At 34.5% G+C, this 14,149-nt stretch overlaps 1 protein-coding gene across 1 annotated transcript in view; it reads left to right on the top strand.

The window, feature by feature from the left end:
• ell (elongation factor RNA polymerase II) overlaps window positions 1–14,149 on the top strand; it is a 79,266-nt gene that overhangs the window by 30,869 nt on the left and 34,248 nt on the right.

The following is a 14,149-nucleotide window of genomic DNA, read 5'->3' as shown; positions in this document are numbered from 1 at the left end:
GTGTAACACAATCATAGTATACAGGGACATGGTGTGGTATTGCAGGACTTGTGTACGTAGTCCTATAGACACCAGTTCCTCACGGTGTCACCCATACGTGTGTAACCACATTATGGTATACAGGGGCATGGTTTGGTATAGCAGGACTTGTGTATATAGTCCCATTGACATCAGTTCATCACTGTGTCACTCATATGTGTATAACCACATCATGGTATACAGGGACAAGGTTTGATATAGCAGGACTTGTGTTTGTAGTCCCATCGGCATCAGTTCATCACTGTATCACTCATATGTGTGTAACCACATCATGGTATACAAGGACATGGTTTGGTACAGCAGGACTAGTGTATAAAGTCCCATAGACACTAGTCCATCACTGTGTCACACGTGTGTAACACCATTATGGTACACAGGGACATGGTTTGGTATAGCATGACTAGTGTATGAAGTCATATAGACACTAGTTCATCACTGATTCACATGTGTGTAACACCATCATGGTATACAGGGACATGGTTTGGTATTGAAGAACATGTGTATGTAGTCCCATAGACTCCAGTTCTTCACTGCATCTCTCCTATGTGTGTAATACCATCATGGTATACAGGGATATGATTTGGTAAAGCAGGACTTGTGTATGTAGTCCCATAGACACCAGTTCATCACTGTGTCACTCAAATGTGTGTAACACCATGATAGTATACAGGGACATGGTTTGGTATGGCAGTAGATGTGTATATAGTCACATAGAGACAAGTTAATCACTGTGCCACTCATATATGTAACACAATCATGGTATAGGGAGACATGGTTTGGTAGAGCATGACTAGTGTATAAAGTCCCATAGACACTAGTTCATCACTGTGTCACTCATATGTGTGTAACACCATCATGGTATACAGGGACATGGTTTTGTATGGCAGGACTTGTGTATGTAGTCCCATAGACTCCAGTTCATCACTGCATCTCTCCTATGAGTGTAATACCATCATGGTACACAGGGATATGGTTTGGTGTAGCAGGACTTGTGTATGTAGTCTAATAGACACCAGTTCCTCGCTGTGTCACTCGTATGTGTGTAATACCATCATGGTATACAGAGACATGGTGTGGTATAGCAGGACTTGTGTATGTAGTCCCATAGAGACAAGTTCATCACTGTGTCACTCATATGTGTGTAACACCATCATGGTATAGGGAGACATGGTTTGGTAGAGCATGACTAGTGTATAAAGTCCCATAGACACTAGTTCATCACTGTGTCACTCATATGTGTCTAACCACATCATGGTATACAGGGACATGGTTTGGTAGAGTATGACTAGTGTATAAAGTCCCATAGACACTAGTTCATCACTGTGTCACTCATATGTGTCTAACCACATCATGGTATACAGGGACATGGTTTGGTAGAGTATGACTAGTATATAAAGTCCCATAGACACTAGTTTATCACTGTCACACATGTGTAACCACATCATGGTATACAGGGACATGGTTTGATATAGCAGGACTAGTGTATAAAATCCCATAGACGCTAGTTATTTACTATGTCACTCATATATGTGTGAAATCATGATGGCGTTACAAGACAAAGACAAGTTACTAAGCCTCTAGTATAGACTTTTCATTTTAATTTAAGAAAAAACTTACAAACAGCTGGTGCAACCCTACCCAGTTCGTCACTGTCACTCATGCGTGTAACACCATAATAGTATAAAGGGACATGGTGTGGTATTGCAGGACTTGTGCATGTAGTCCCATTGACATCAGTTCATCACTGTATCACTCATATGTGTAACCACGTCATGGTATACAGGGACATGGTTTGATATAGCATGACTAGTGTATAAAGTCCCATAGACACTAGTTCATCACTGTTTCCCATGTGTGTAAGACCATCATGGTATACAGGGACATGGTGTGGTATAGCAGGACTTGTGCATGTAGTCCCATAGAGACAAGTTCATCCCTGTGTCACTCATATGTGTCTAACCACATCATGGTATACAGGGACATGGTTTGGTAGAGTATGACTAGTATATAAAGTCCCATAGACACTAGTTCATCACTTTGTCACACGTGTGTAACACCATAATGGTATACAGGGACATGGTTTGGTATTGCAGGACTTGTGTATGTAGTCCCATAGACATCAGTTCATCACTGTATCACTCATATGTGTGTAACCACATCATGGTATACAGGGACATGGTTTGGTATTGCATGACTAGTGTATAAAGTCCCATAGACGCTAGTTAATTACTATGTCACTCATATATGTGTGAAATCATGACGGCGTTCCAAGACAAAGACAAGTTACTAAGCCTCTAGTGTGGACTTTTCATTTTAATTTAAGAAAAAACTTGCAAACAGCTGGTGCAACCCTACCCAGTTCATCACTGTGTCACTCATATGTGTGTAACACCATCATGGTATACAGGGACATGGTGTGGTATGGCAGGACTTGTTTATATAATCCCATTGACATCAGTTCATCACTGTATTACTCATATGTGTGTAACACCATCATAGTATACAGGGACATGGTTTGGTATGGCAGTAGATGTGTATGTAGTCCCATAGAGACAAGTTAATCACTATGTCACTCATATGTGTGTAACCACATCATGGTATACAGAGACATGGTTTGGTACAGCAGGACTAGTGTATAAAGTCCCATAGACACTAGTTCATCACTGTGTCACACGTGTGTAACACCATTATGGTATACAGGGGCATGGTTTGGTATTGCAGGACTTGTGTATGTGTAGTCCCATAGACATCAGTTCGTCCCTGTATCACTCATATGTGTGTAACACCATCATGGTATACAGGGACATGGTTTGGTCTTGAAGGATTTGTGTATGTAGTCCCATAGACTCCAGTTCATCACTGTGTCACTCATATGTGTGTAACCACATCATGGTATACAGGGACATGGTTTGATATAGCAGGACTAGTGTATAAAGTCCCATAGACACCAGTGCATCACTGTGTCACTCATATGTTTGTAACACCATCATGGTATATAGGGATATGGTTTGGTATTGCAGGACTTGTGTATGTAGTCCCATAGACTCCAGTTCATCACTGCATCTCTCCTATGAGTGAAATACCATCATGGTATACAGAGACATGGTGTGGTATAGCAGGACTTGTGTATGTAGTCCCATGGAGAAAAGTTCATCACTGTGTCACTCATATGTGTGTAACACCATCATGGTATAGGGAGACATGATTTGGTGTAGCAGGACTTGTGTATGTAGTCCCATAGACACTAGTTAATCACTGTGTCACTCATATGTGTCTAACCACAAAATGGTATACAGGAACATGGTTTGGTAGAGCATGACTAGTGTATAAAGTCCCATAGACGCCAGTTCCTCACTGTGTCACTCATTTGTGTGGAACACCATCATGGTATACAGGGACATGGTGTGGTATAGCAGGACTTGTGCATGTAGTCCCATAGAGAAAAGTTCATCACTGTGTCACTCATATGTGTCTAACCACATCATGGTATACAGGGACATGGTTTGGTAGAGTATGACTAGTATATAAAGTCCCATAGACACTAGTTCATCACTGTCACACATGTGTAACACCATTATGGTATACAGGGACATGGTTTGGTATTGCAGGACTTGTGTATGTAGTCCCATATACATCAGTTCATCACTGTATAACTCATATGTGTGTAACCACATCATGGTATACAGGGACATGGTTTGATATAGCAGGACTAGTGTATAAACTCCCATAGACACTAGTTCATCACTGTTTCACACGTGTGTAACACCATCATGGTATACAGGGACATGGTTTGGTATAGCAGGACTAGTGTATAAAGTCCCATAGACACTAGTTAATTACTATGTCACTCATATATGTGTGAAATCATGATGGCGTTCCAAGACAAGGACAAGTTACTAAGCCTCTAGTGTGGACCTTTCATTTGAATTTAAAAAAAGAACTTACAAACAGCTGGTGCAACCCTACCCAGTTCATCACTGTGTCACTCATATGTGTGTAACACCATCATGGTATACAGGGACATGGTTGGGTAGAGTAGGACTAGTATATAAAGTCCCCTAGACACTAGTTCATCACTGTTTCACATTTGTGTAACACCATCATGGTATACAGGGACATGGTTTGGTATTGCAGGACTTGTGTATGTAGTCCTATAGACACCAGTTCCTCACGGTGTCACCCATATGTGTGTAACACCATTATGGTATACAGGGACATGGTGTGGTATGAAAGGACTTGTGTATGTAGTCCTGTAGATGCCAGTTCCTCACTGTGTCACTCATATGCGTTTTACACCATCATGGCATACAGGGGCATGGTTTGGTATAGCAGGACCTGTGTATAAAGTCTCATACACACTAGTTCAGTGCTGTGTTACTCATATGTGTGTAACACCATCATGGTATACAGGGGCATGATTTGGTATAGCAGGACTTGTGTGTGTAGTCGTATGGACACCAGTTCATCACTGTGTCACTCATATGTGTGTGTAACACCACCATGGTATAAAGGGACATGGTTTGGTATAGTGGGGCTTGTGTATGTAGTCCCATAGACACCAGTTCATCATTGTGTTACTCATATGTGTGTAACACCATCATGGTGTACAGGGACATAGTTTGGTATAGCAGGAATAATATGTGTGCAACACCATCGTGTTCTACAAAGACATGTTTAAGTATAGCAAGACTTGTGTATGCAAATCCATACACACCAGTTCATCACTTTGTTACTCATTTGTGTGTAACACTATCATGGTGTACAGGGACATGGTTTGGTAGAGCATGACTAGTGTATAAAGTCCCATAGACACTAGTTCATCACTGATTCACACGTGTGTAACACCATCATGGTATACAGGGACATGGTTTGGTATAGCAGGACTAGTGTATAAAGTCCCATAGACACTAGTTATTTACTATGTCACTCATATATGTGTAAAATCATGATGGCGTTCCAAGACAAAGACAAGTTACTAAGCCTCTAGTGTGGACTTTTCATTTGAATTTAAGAAAAAACTTACGAACAGCTGGTGCAACCCTACCCAGTTCATCACTGTGTCACTCATATGTGTGTAACACCATCATGGTATACAGGGACATGGTATTTTACATGGTATGGTACTTTTATTAATTCTCAGGATATGTATTCTTGATATCAACAATTCAGTTCTTGATATCAAAAAGGTAATTGTTAATATCACAAATGTAATAGCTGATATCAAAAATTTAATTTTTGATATCAGCAATTACATTATATCAACAATTCAATTTTTGATATCAGCAATTGTATTTTCATTAATTGTTTATTAATTGTTGATATCAGAAAATAAATTGTTGATATCAAGAAATACTTTTTAACTAGTAAAGATGTTCATTTTTGATATCAACAATTGGTTTGTCACTAGTGACAATGTTAATTTCTAATATCATGAATGTAATTGTTACTTGTGAAATTAGTAATTTTAGATATCATAAATTACTTCCCTAATTGTTGATATCAGAAATACATGTTTACATATCAGAAATAACAAATGTAACATGTTGAAATATAATTGGAGATATCAAGAAATATGGCAAGCTGTTTTGACTTTTATTCATTCTCAGGATATATTTTCTTGATATCAACAATTCAGTTCTTGATATCAAAAAGGATATTGTTGATTTGAAAAATGTAATTGTTGATATCAAAATTTGAATTGTTGATATCAAGAATTAAAATACTTGATATCAACAATTTAATTGTTGATAACAACAGTTACATTTATGATATCAACAATTAAATTTTTGATATCAAGAATTGAATTTTCACTAATTAAATGTCACCATAGACTGCCATTCAAATTTAATTGTTGATATCAAGAATCGATTCCTTACTAGTTTAAATGCAATTCTTGATATCATATGAAAAATGTAATTGTTGATATCAATAATTTCATTGTTGATATCAGGAATTAAATTGTTGATATTAAGAAATACTTTTCAACTAGTAAAGATGTTAAATTTTTTATATCAACAATTGGTTTGTCACTAGTGACAAGGTTCATTTCTAATATCATGAATGTAATTGTTACTAGTGAGATTAGTAATTTTAGATATCATAAATTACTTCCCTAATTGTTGATATCAGAAATACATTTTTAGATATCAGAAATAACAAATGTAATATAGCAAGCCGTTTTGACTTTTATTCATTCTCAGGATATGTATTCTTGATATTAACAATTTAATTCTTGATATCAATTAAGGTAAATTTTGATATCAATATAACATTTCAACTAGTAACAAAGTTAATTCTTGTTATCAGCAATGATGTCACCATTTGCAGAAATACAATTGTTGATATCAAGAATTCGGATTTTTGAAATCAACAATTTATTTCTTGATATTAAGAATTTATATCCTGTTATCAATAAAAGACAAAACGGCTATTCTGGCAAGCCGTTTTTACTTTTATTGCTTAACCAGATATGAATTCTTGATATCAAGAATTAAATTGTTGATTTCAAAAATCCGAATTCTTGATATCAACAACTTAATTGTTAATATCCAGAATGCGAATTGTTGATATCAGGAATTGCATTTCCACTAGTAACAATGATAATCCTTGATATCAACAATTCAGTTTCACTAGTTAAAATGTTCATTCTTGATATCAGAAACTGAATTTCAACTATTAAGAATTAGAGTTTTAATATCTGTAATTGTATTTTCACTAGTTAACTGTCACCATAGACTGCCATTCAAATTTAATTGTTGATGTCAAGAACTGATTTCTTACTAGTTAAAATTTTAATTTTACAAATTAGAAATACAATTCTTACTTGTAAATGCATTTGTTTTTGATATCAGTTGTCATATGGATACTAGTGTAAATGTCTATTCTTGATATCAAGAACTTAATTTCACAGGTTGAAATGTTAATTCTTAATATCTGCAATTATATTTCAACATGTTTGAAATTAAATTTGAATTAAGTTAATAAAGCATTTATTAACATACAAATTAACTATTAGTATATGCCTGAATAATAAGATTTATAAATGTTAATTTTAATAGTTTATTAATCATTTACTAACTCATTCTGAATGATCTTTAAAATACACAAACTATTCTTAAATGGTTTGTAAATAATACAATACTTAATTTAGTAATGAAAAATAAATCATTAACAAAGTAGGAAAATACAAGTATTAAGCACATTATGAATGTGTTAACTCAACTTCATCCAGTTTTGTGATCTAATCTAAAGTGAGGACTATTTATGCTTTATAAATCCCTTATAAATGACAGTTAAAGGCTCAGTTATATTCCAAACAGGAAAAACAAACATAAACAACATTATTCATACCTATTCATTTAAAGATACACAAATGAAACAGTATCAAATAAAAAATAAATCTCTGCAACCTTACGTGAAATAAAATTACCATACAGTTTAAACATTGCATCTTATTATATTGTTAAATTACTATATTGCTGTTGTTTTATCCAATTTTATGTTGTATTTTGACACTCCTGTTATTCAGCAATGTTTAAACTTTACAGTAATTTTACTTTTTAGATAAGTTTGCAATGATGATTGTTCAACTGATACTGAGCCTTTAATTGTCATTTATAAGAGATTTATAAAGCATAAATAGTCCTCACTTTAGATTAGATCACAAAACTGAATGAAGTTGAGTTAATAAAGCATTTATTAACATATTAGTTAACTATTAGTATATGCCTAAATAATAAGTTATATAAATGTTGATTTCAATAGTTTATTAATCATTTATTAACCATCGACTACTCTTAAATAGAACTGGTTTGTTAATAATGCAATACTTAATTTAGTAATGAAAAGTAAATCATTAACAAAGTATGAAAGTACAAGTATTAAGCACATTATGAATGTGGTTGTAGGTCAATAATAAATCATTTGTAGCTGCAGTTATAAACTGCTTAGTAACGTTTATTAATGTACAGTTAATGCTTAACAGATAGGGAATTCACTAGATGCTAATGCTTGGTAAATGATTCATAGTGTGTATTATAAAGTGTTACCGGTATTTCTACATGTAAAAATGATATTCCTAGATATCTGCAAGAATATTTTTACTAGTTAAAGTATCATTGAATATATAAGTAATTATATTTTCACTAGTTGTAAAGCTAAATTCAGATATCAGCTGCCTATGTTGATATGAATAATGAATTTGTTACTAGTAAAAATGTCAATTCCTGATATCAAGAATTAATTTGATACTAGTTGAAATGTTAAATCTTGATATTAGTTAGATGTATTTCAACATGTTAATTTGTTATTTCTGATATCTGAAAATGGATTTCTGATATGAATATAAATTATGATATCTAAAAAGTCTTTCTTACTAGTAACAAGCACATTTATGGTATCAGAAATTAACATTTTCACTAGATCAAATATTACAATTTTCATTAATAACAATTCAATTGTTGATATCAAGAATAGACATTTGCACTGGTATCCATATGGCAACTGATATCAAAAATAAAAGAATTGTATTGTAAAAGAAATGTACAAGTAAGAATTGTATTTCTGATTTGTAAAATTAAAATTTTAACTAGTAAGAAATCAGTTCTTGACATCAACAATTAAATTTGAATGGCAGTCTATGGAGACAGTTAACTAGTGAAAATACAATTACAGATATTAAAACTCTAATTCTTAATAGTTGAAATTCAGTTTCTGATATCAAGAATGAACATTTTAACTAGTGAAACTGAATTGTTGATATCAAGGATTATCATTGTTACTAGTGGAAATGCAATTCCTGATATCAACAATTCGCATTCTGGATATTAACAATTAAGTTGTTGATATCAAGAATTCGGATTTTTGAAATCAACAATTTATTTCTTGATATCAAGAATTCATATCTGGTTAAGCAATAAAAGTAAAAACGGCTTGCCAGAATAGCCGTTTTGTCTTTTATTGATAACAGGATATAAATTCTTGATATCAAGAAATAAATTGTTGATTTCAAAAATCCGAATTCTTGATATCAACAATTGTATTTCTGCAAATGGTGACATCATTGCTGATAACAAGAATTAACTTTGTTACTAGTTGAAATGTTATATTGATATCAAAATTTACCTAAATTGTTGATATAAAGAATGTTGATTGTTGAAATCAACAATTCAGTTCTTGATATCAAGAATACGTATACTGAGAATGAATAAAAGTCAAAACGGCTTGCCATAGATCCTGAGAATAAATATAAGTCAAAACGTATATTTTTTGATTTCAATAATTACATTTGTGATATCAAAAATGTTGATTGTTGATAGCAGGAATTACATTTCCACAAGTACCAGCCCAAATTCTTGATATCAAAAATGATTTACATTATATTAAGGCATACATGCCTTGATAACCACAGTTCATTTTAATGTCTAAAGAAAAAGTCTAAAAGATGTCATTTGGACAATTGTACTAAGTCAAAATGTGAACGCTGTGAACAATTTCTACTTTTGTAAACTTTAGATTTCTACTTTTTAAATATTTTTAAAATAACCGTTTTAAACTCATTTTAAATGTTGGACTGATTTTAGTATTTATTGCATCCCTTTCTATATCTGAGCATATGAAGTTAATTTAAAATGACAAGGGTAAGATTTTTTTCCCGCTATTTGTTATCGTTTACAAGGTTCTGTTTTTCATGAGTACATTTTGATTCACTGTTGTAACAGGGTTTTTACTCCTGTTCTTCAAATGTATGATGTACTTGATGTACTTCAGTTTTAACATTTTTAGCTTTTGCATACTGTTTTTAGTGTTCAGTAAGTTTTGTGGCAGCTTGTTTTTATTATTACTTATTATTCTTATAATGTTATTATTAATGCAATTAACTCTTTACTCAGATTACTATGAATTAGCACAATGTGTGTACATGTAAACAGCAAGTATGTGTAGCACAGATCACAGATCAATGATGTTTAAGAAACAATTAAAAAAACTTCTCATTCATTCATAATTTTCTTGAAGTATGCATCTAACCCCAGTCAGTGTTTTTGTTGTTACTGGTCCTGGTAAACCATGTTTGACCCTTTAAACCACTTTGCTTGTTGTGTATAAATGATTTACACAAGCAGACCCTTTAAACCTGTGTGTCCCAACAAACCATGATACAGATGACCCTATAAGCCTGTGAAAAAACAGGTGTAGTTTTTCCACAACTCCATGGTCTCATGTGATTTTTTAAGTGAGATGTATCTTAATGAGGCCATAACAGATAGTTTGATATATAAATTTCATTTGTAGGTTGTAAGGAAAGGTGTGTCCCCCTAAACCACAGTGGTTACATGCTGTCCCTGTAAACACTATATACCTGTGTGTGTGTGTGTGTGTGTGTGTGTGTGTGTGTGTGTGTGTGTGTGTGTGTGTGTGTGTGTGTGTGTGTGTGTGTGTGTGTGTGTGTGTGTGTGTGTGTGTGTGTGTGTGTGTGTGTGTGTGTGTGTGTGTGTGTGTGTGTGTGTGTGTGTGTGTGTGTGTGTGTGTGTGTGTGTGTGTGTGTGTGTGTGTGTGTGTGTGGTGTGTGTGTGTGTGTGTGTGTGTGTGTGTGTGTGTGTGTGTGTGTGTGTGTGTGTGTGTGTGTGTGTGTGTGTGTGTGTGTGTGTGTGTGTGTGTGTGTGTGTGTGTGTGTGTGTGTGTGTGTGTGTGTGTGTGTGTGTGTGTGTGTGTGTGTGTGTGTGTGTGTGTGTGTGGTGTGTGTGTGTGTGTGTGTGTGTGTGTGTGTGTGTGTGTGTGTGTGTGTGTGTGTGTGTGTGTGTGTGTGTGTGTGTGTGTGTGTGTGTGTGTGTGTGTGTGTGTGTGTGTGTGTGTGTGTGTGTGTGTGTGTGTGTGTGTGTGTGTGTGTGTGGTGTGTGTGTGTGTGTGTGTGTGTGTGTGTGTGTGTGTGTGTGTGTGTGTGTGTGTGTGTGTGTGTGTGTGTGTGTGTGTGTGTGTGTGTGTGTGTGTGTGTGTGTGTGTGTGTGTGTGTGTGTGTGTGTGTGTGTGTGTGTGTGTGTGTGTGTGTGTGTGTGTGTGTGTGTGTGTGTGTGTGTGTGTGTGTGTGTGTGTGTGTGTGTGTGTGTGTGTGTGTGTGTGTGTGTGTGTGTGTGTGTGTGTGTGTGTGTGTGTGTGTGTGTGTGTGGGTGGGTGGCCCACAGTGTGTCCTGCTGCTGTTCACTGGGTCTCTGCGGGATCCTTCGCTTCACTTCAGCAGTTAGTCTCGGCCCTATAAACATGTTGACTAAATCATCCCTTTAGTTCTTCTTGTCTCTCCAGTTACTAATGCCAGACCACTTACATGGCAATGCTGATTGATATGAGCAGTTCTGAAACTAATTGTTGTTCAATTTATTTTAATATTGTGTATTTTTACATTGTGCAAAAATACGCTTTTTTTTTCTTTTTTGTTAAATGATTTTTATTTTTAGCTAATAATTTTTATATAGCTTATTTTTAATTTATCTATTTTATGTAATAACTAATGTAATAACTGTAATAAAGCCAACAATCCTGAATTGATGAAACATAAAATTGTACAAAATTATAATATAAACATGGATCTTTATTTTATTTTTACAATAGGAGTAAAATAGCAAAAATATTCTGAATTGATAAAACACAATTATAATTATTCATATTATGAATTATAATAAATTAGTTAATGTTTATAACATTATTGGAATGGTTCAGGCCAACATTTAATGATTTAATTAATAAGTTGGTATTTAATTAAAATATATATAGAAATATTTGTTGCTTTCCCAGTGTTGGGTTGCAGCTGGAAGGGCATCCGCTGTGTAAAACATGTGCTTTAAGTTGGAGGTTCATTCCGCTGTGGCGACTCTTGATTAATAAAGGGAATAAGCCGAAGTAAAATGAATAAATGAATTTTTCTTGCTATAATAACAGTAATTCCTTATTGTTGTTGCACAAGTCTTATTGATTTAATAATTGTGGTTTTGTATGATGTCTGACGTGTTGTATGATGTTTGATGTTACATTGTTATTGCTTAAAGTGTGTGTTTTATTTGTGATTGGCAATTGAACTAGGGATTGGTGATCGTTGTCATTTACAATATATCTTTAAAATAATCTCCTCACGATGTAAAAATTAGACAGCGTAATAACAAAACAAGGTTATTGTAGTTAACGAAAATGAATGAAATACCGAAAACTATCATTTAAAAACATTTTCGTTACCTTAAGTTTTTTTTTTTTTTTAACTGAACTAACTGAAACTGTATTGTGTACATCCAAAACTAACGGAAACTATCTAAAGTTATAGCAAAAATGTCCTTTGTCTTTGTGAATATATTTAATACATGTGCCTACTGTAAGCATTTTACAAGTAAATCTATGTACTCCCCGCTGCCAGATGTTTGACCCGTACGACATCTCAGAGTCTGTAATCCTGCTGCAATTGGCCAGATCAAACCGGTCATCCTCCAGTCAGTCCTTGCTGTTGCTCCCGTGACAAAAGCAACGAGTGGACATGACTGCAGCACGGTGACCGCATTTAATAGAGAGACTTAATTCATTATTGGGGACAAATGTGTTAAATTAATAATTTTATTTCTGCATTAGTGATCGCGGTCGTGAATGATTCATTCTTTTAACCAGATCTTCTAAGTGAACCGGTTGAATAGTTCACCAAATTGAACTGAATCATTTGAAGCTATTTCTCCAGTAAGCACTCTTATTCACAAACTACTTACTTTTTTAACATGCCTGATACCTCCCTCTGACTCGAAATAAACCAATATATACTGAGTTATTAGATCAGTACACTGAGATCAGATTTGAGAAGCGGTAAACTGATAATACAGAGCATGTTTGATTCAGCAAATGGTCAACCGAACACAAACAGTACTTGACAGCCTGCTGTGTGATTTGAACTAAACTTGAACAACTGCAGCACGGGTAAACTGAGGGCTCAAATGAGAGGATATGGTGAAACGCAAGTTTATTTCGTAATGGAATTTAAATGAATTTATATAAGTGAATCATGCTTCAGTTGGGTTGCAAAACTTAATTGTAAGAAACTTTTCAGATCGTGATGTTTAAACTGACTAAAATTATAATTGCTGACTACATCATTTTGGTATGTTGAGTCCTAACATGGGAGGATTGTCTCAAAAGATCCGTTTCGCATTAAAGATCTGAACTTCCCATCACTGCTGTGTGTCTAACCTCAGAAGCAGCCTTGCACACATTTTACTTAAGGCAGCTATCTTGTGAGCTGTTGTTTGAATTTGAGGATGGGTAGATGGTAGTGGTAGATGATGGTGTTCTTGTGTCCAATGAATACGTTTGTATTTGTAAATGTATCGTTGGTTGAGTTTTTATTCTACAAAATTCTGATTATTTAGAATCTTGCACCTAACAAAGATCCTTATTTAGAAAAACAAACACTGAAACAAATATTAACTAAACAAACTAAGCAATTTCAAAATATAGAAACTAATAAACTAGTTAATCTGCCTCTAAAATTAAAACTAACTGAATTTGAAAGTCAAATTAAAAACTAAAACTAATCGAAAATCAGAAACTATTACAACTTTGAATCAAACTTATAATTGGTCTGTGCAATAAGTTATTTTTGCTGTAGTTTTGCATGTTTGAGCCTGTTTACAAAAAGACAAACTTTCACTCTTTATTCACGTCATAACACCAGTCGAGTGAACTCCATTTAGTCACCAGACGTGATTTATAATTACAGAATAAAGAAATCATTTCATGTTCAATTCAATTGCTGTTTCTCAATTCCAAGAGCGCAGAGAACGGATTTGTGTTCTTATTGAGAGCAGTCTTGCAATAAATACCAGAAAGTATTGTGATGCAATTTTAAGTCCACATCGCCTGTTCGTTAAAGAGTGCTGACAGAGCTGCTCATCACCTTAGTAAAGCCCTGTGAAATCCCGTCGAATCGAATATCTGCAGTGTTGAAGAACTGATCTGGAGCAGCAGGCCGGACGCTGCGCTTGTGCTATAAGCAGATTATAGAAGGGCCCTGAGAACCACAAACCTTCAATTGTGTGAAAGCAGGTCAGGTGTAACTTGACAAAATCATTGTTCATTTTTGCAGTTCGCT

Source organism: Danio aesculapii, chromosome 22 (assembly GCF_903798145.1).
Source record: "Danio aesculapii chromosome 22, fDanAes4.1, whole genome shotgun sequence".
NCBI lineage: Eukaryota > Metazoa > Chordata > Actinopteri > Cypriniformes > Danionidae > Danio > Danio aesculapii.
The sequence above is the reverse complement of the archived record's forward strand: the minus strand, read 5'-3'. Positions and strand labels throughout refer to the sequence as shown.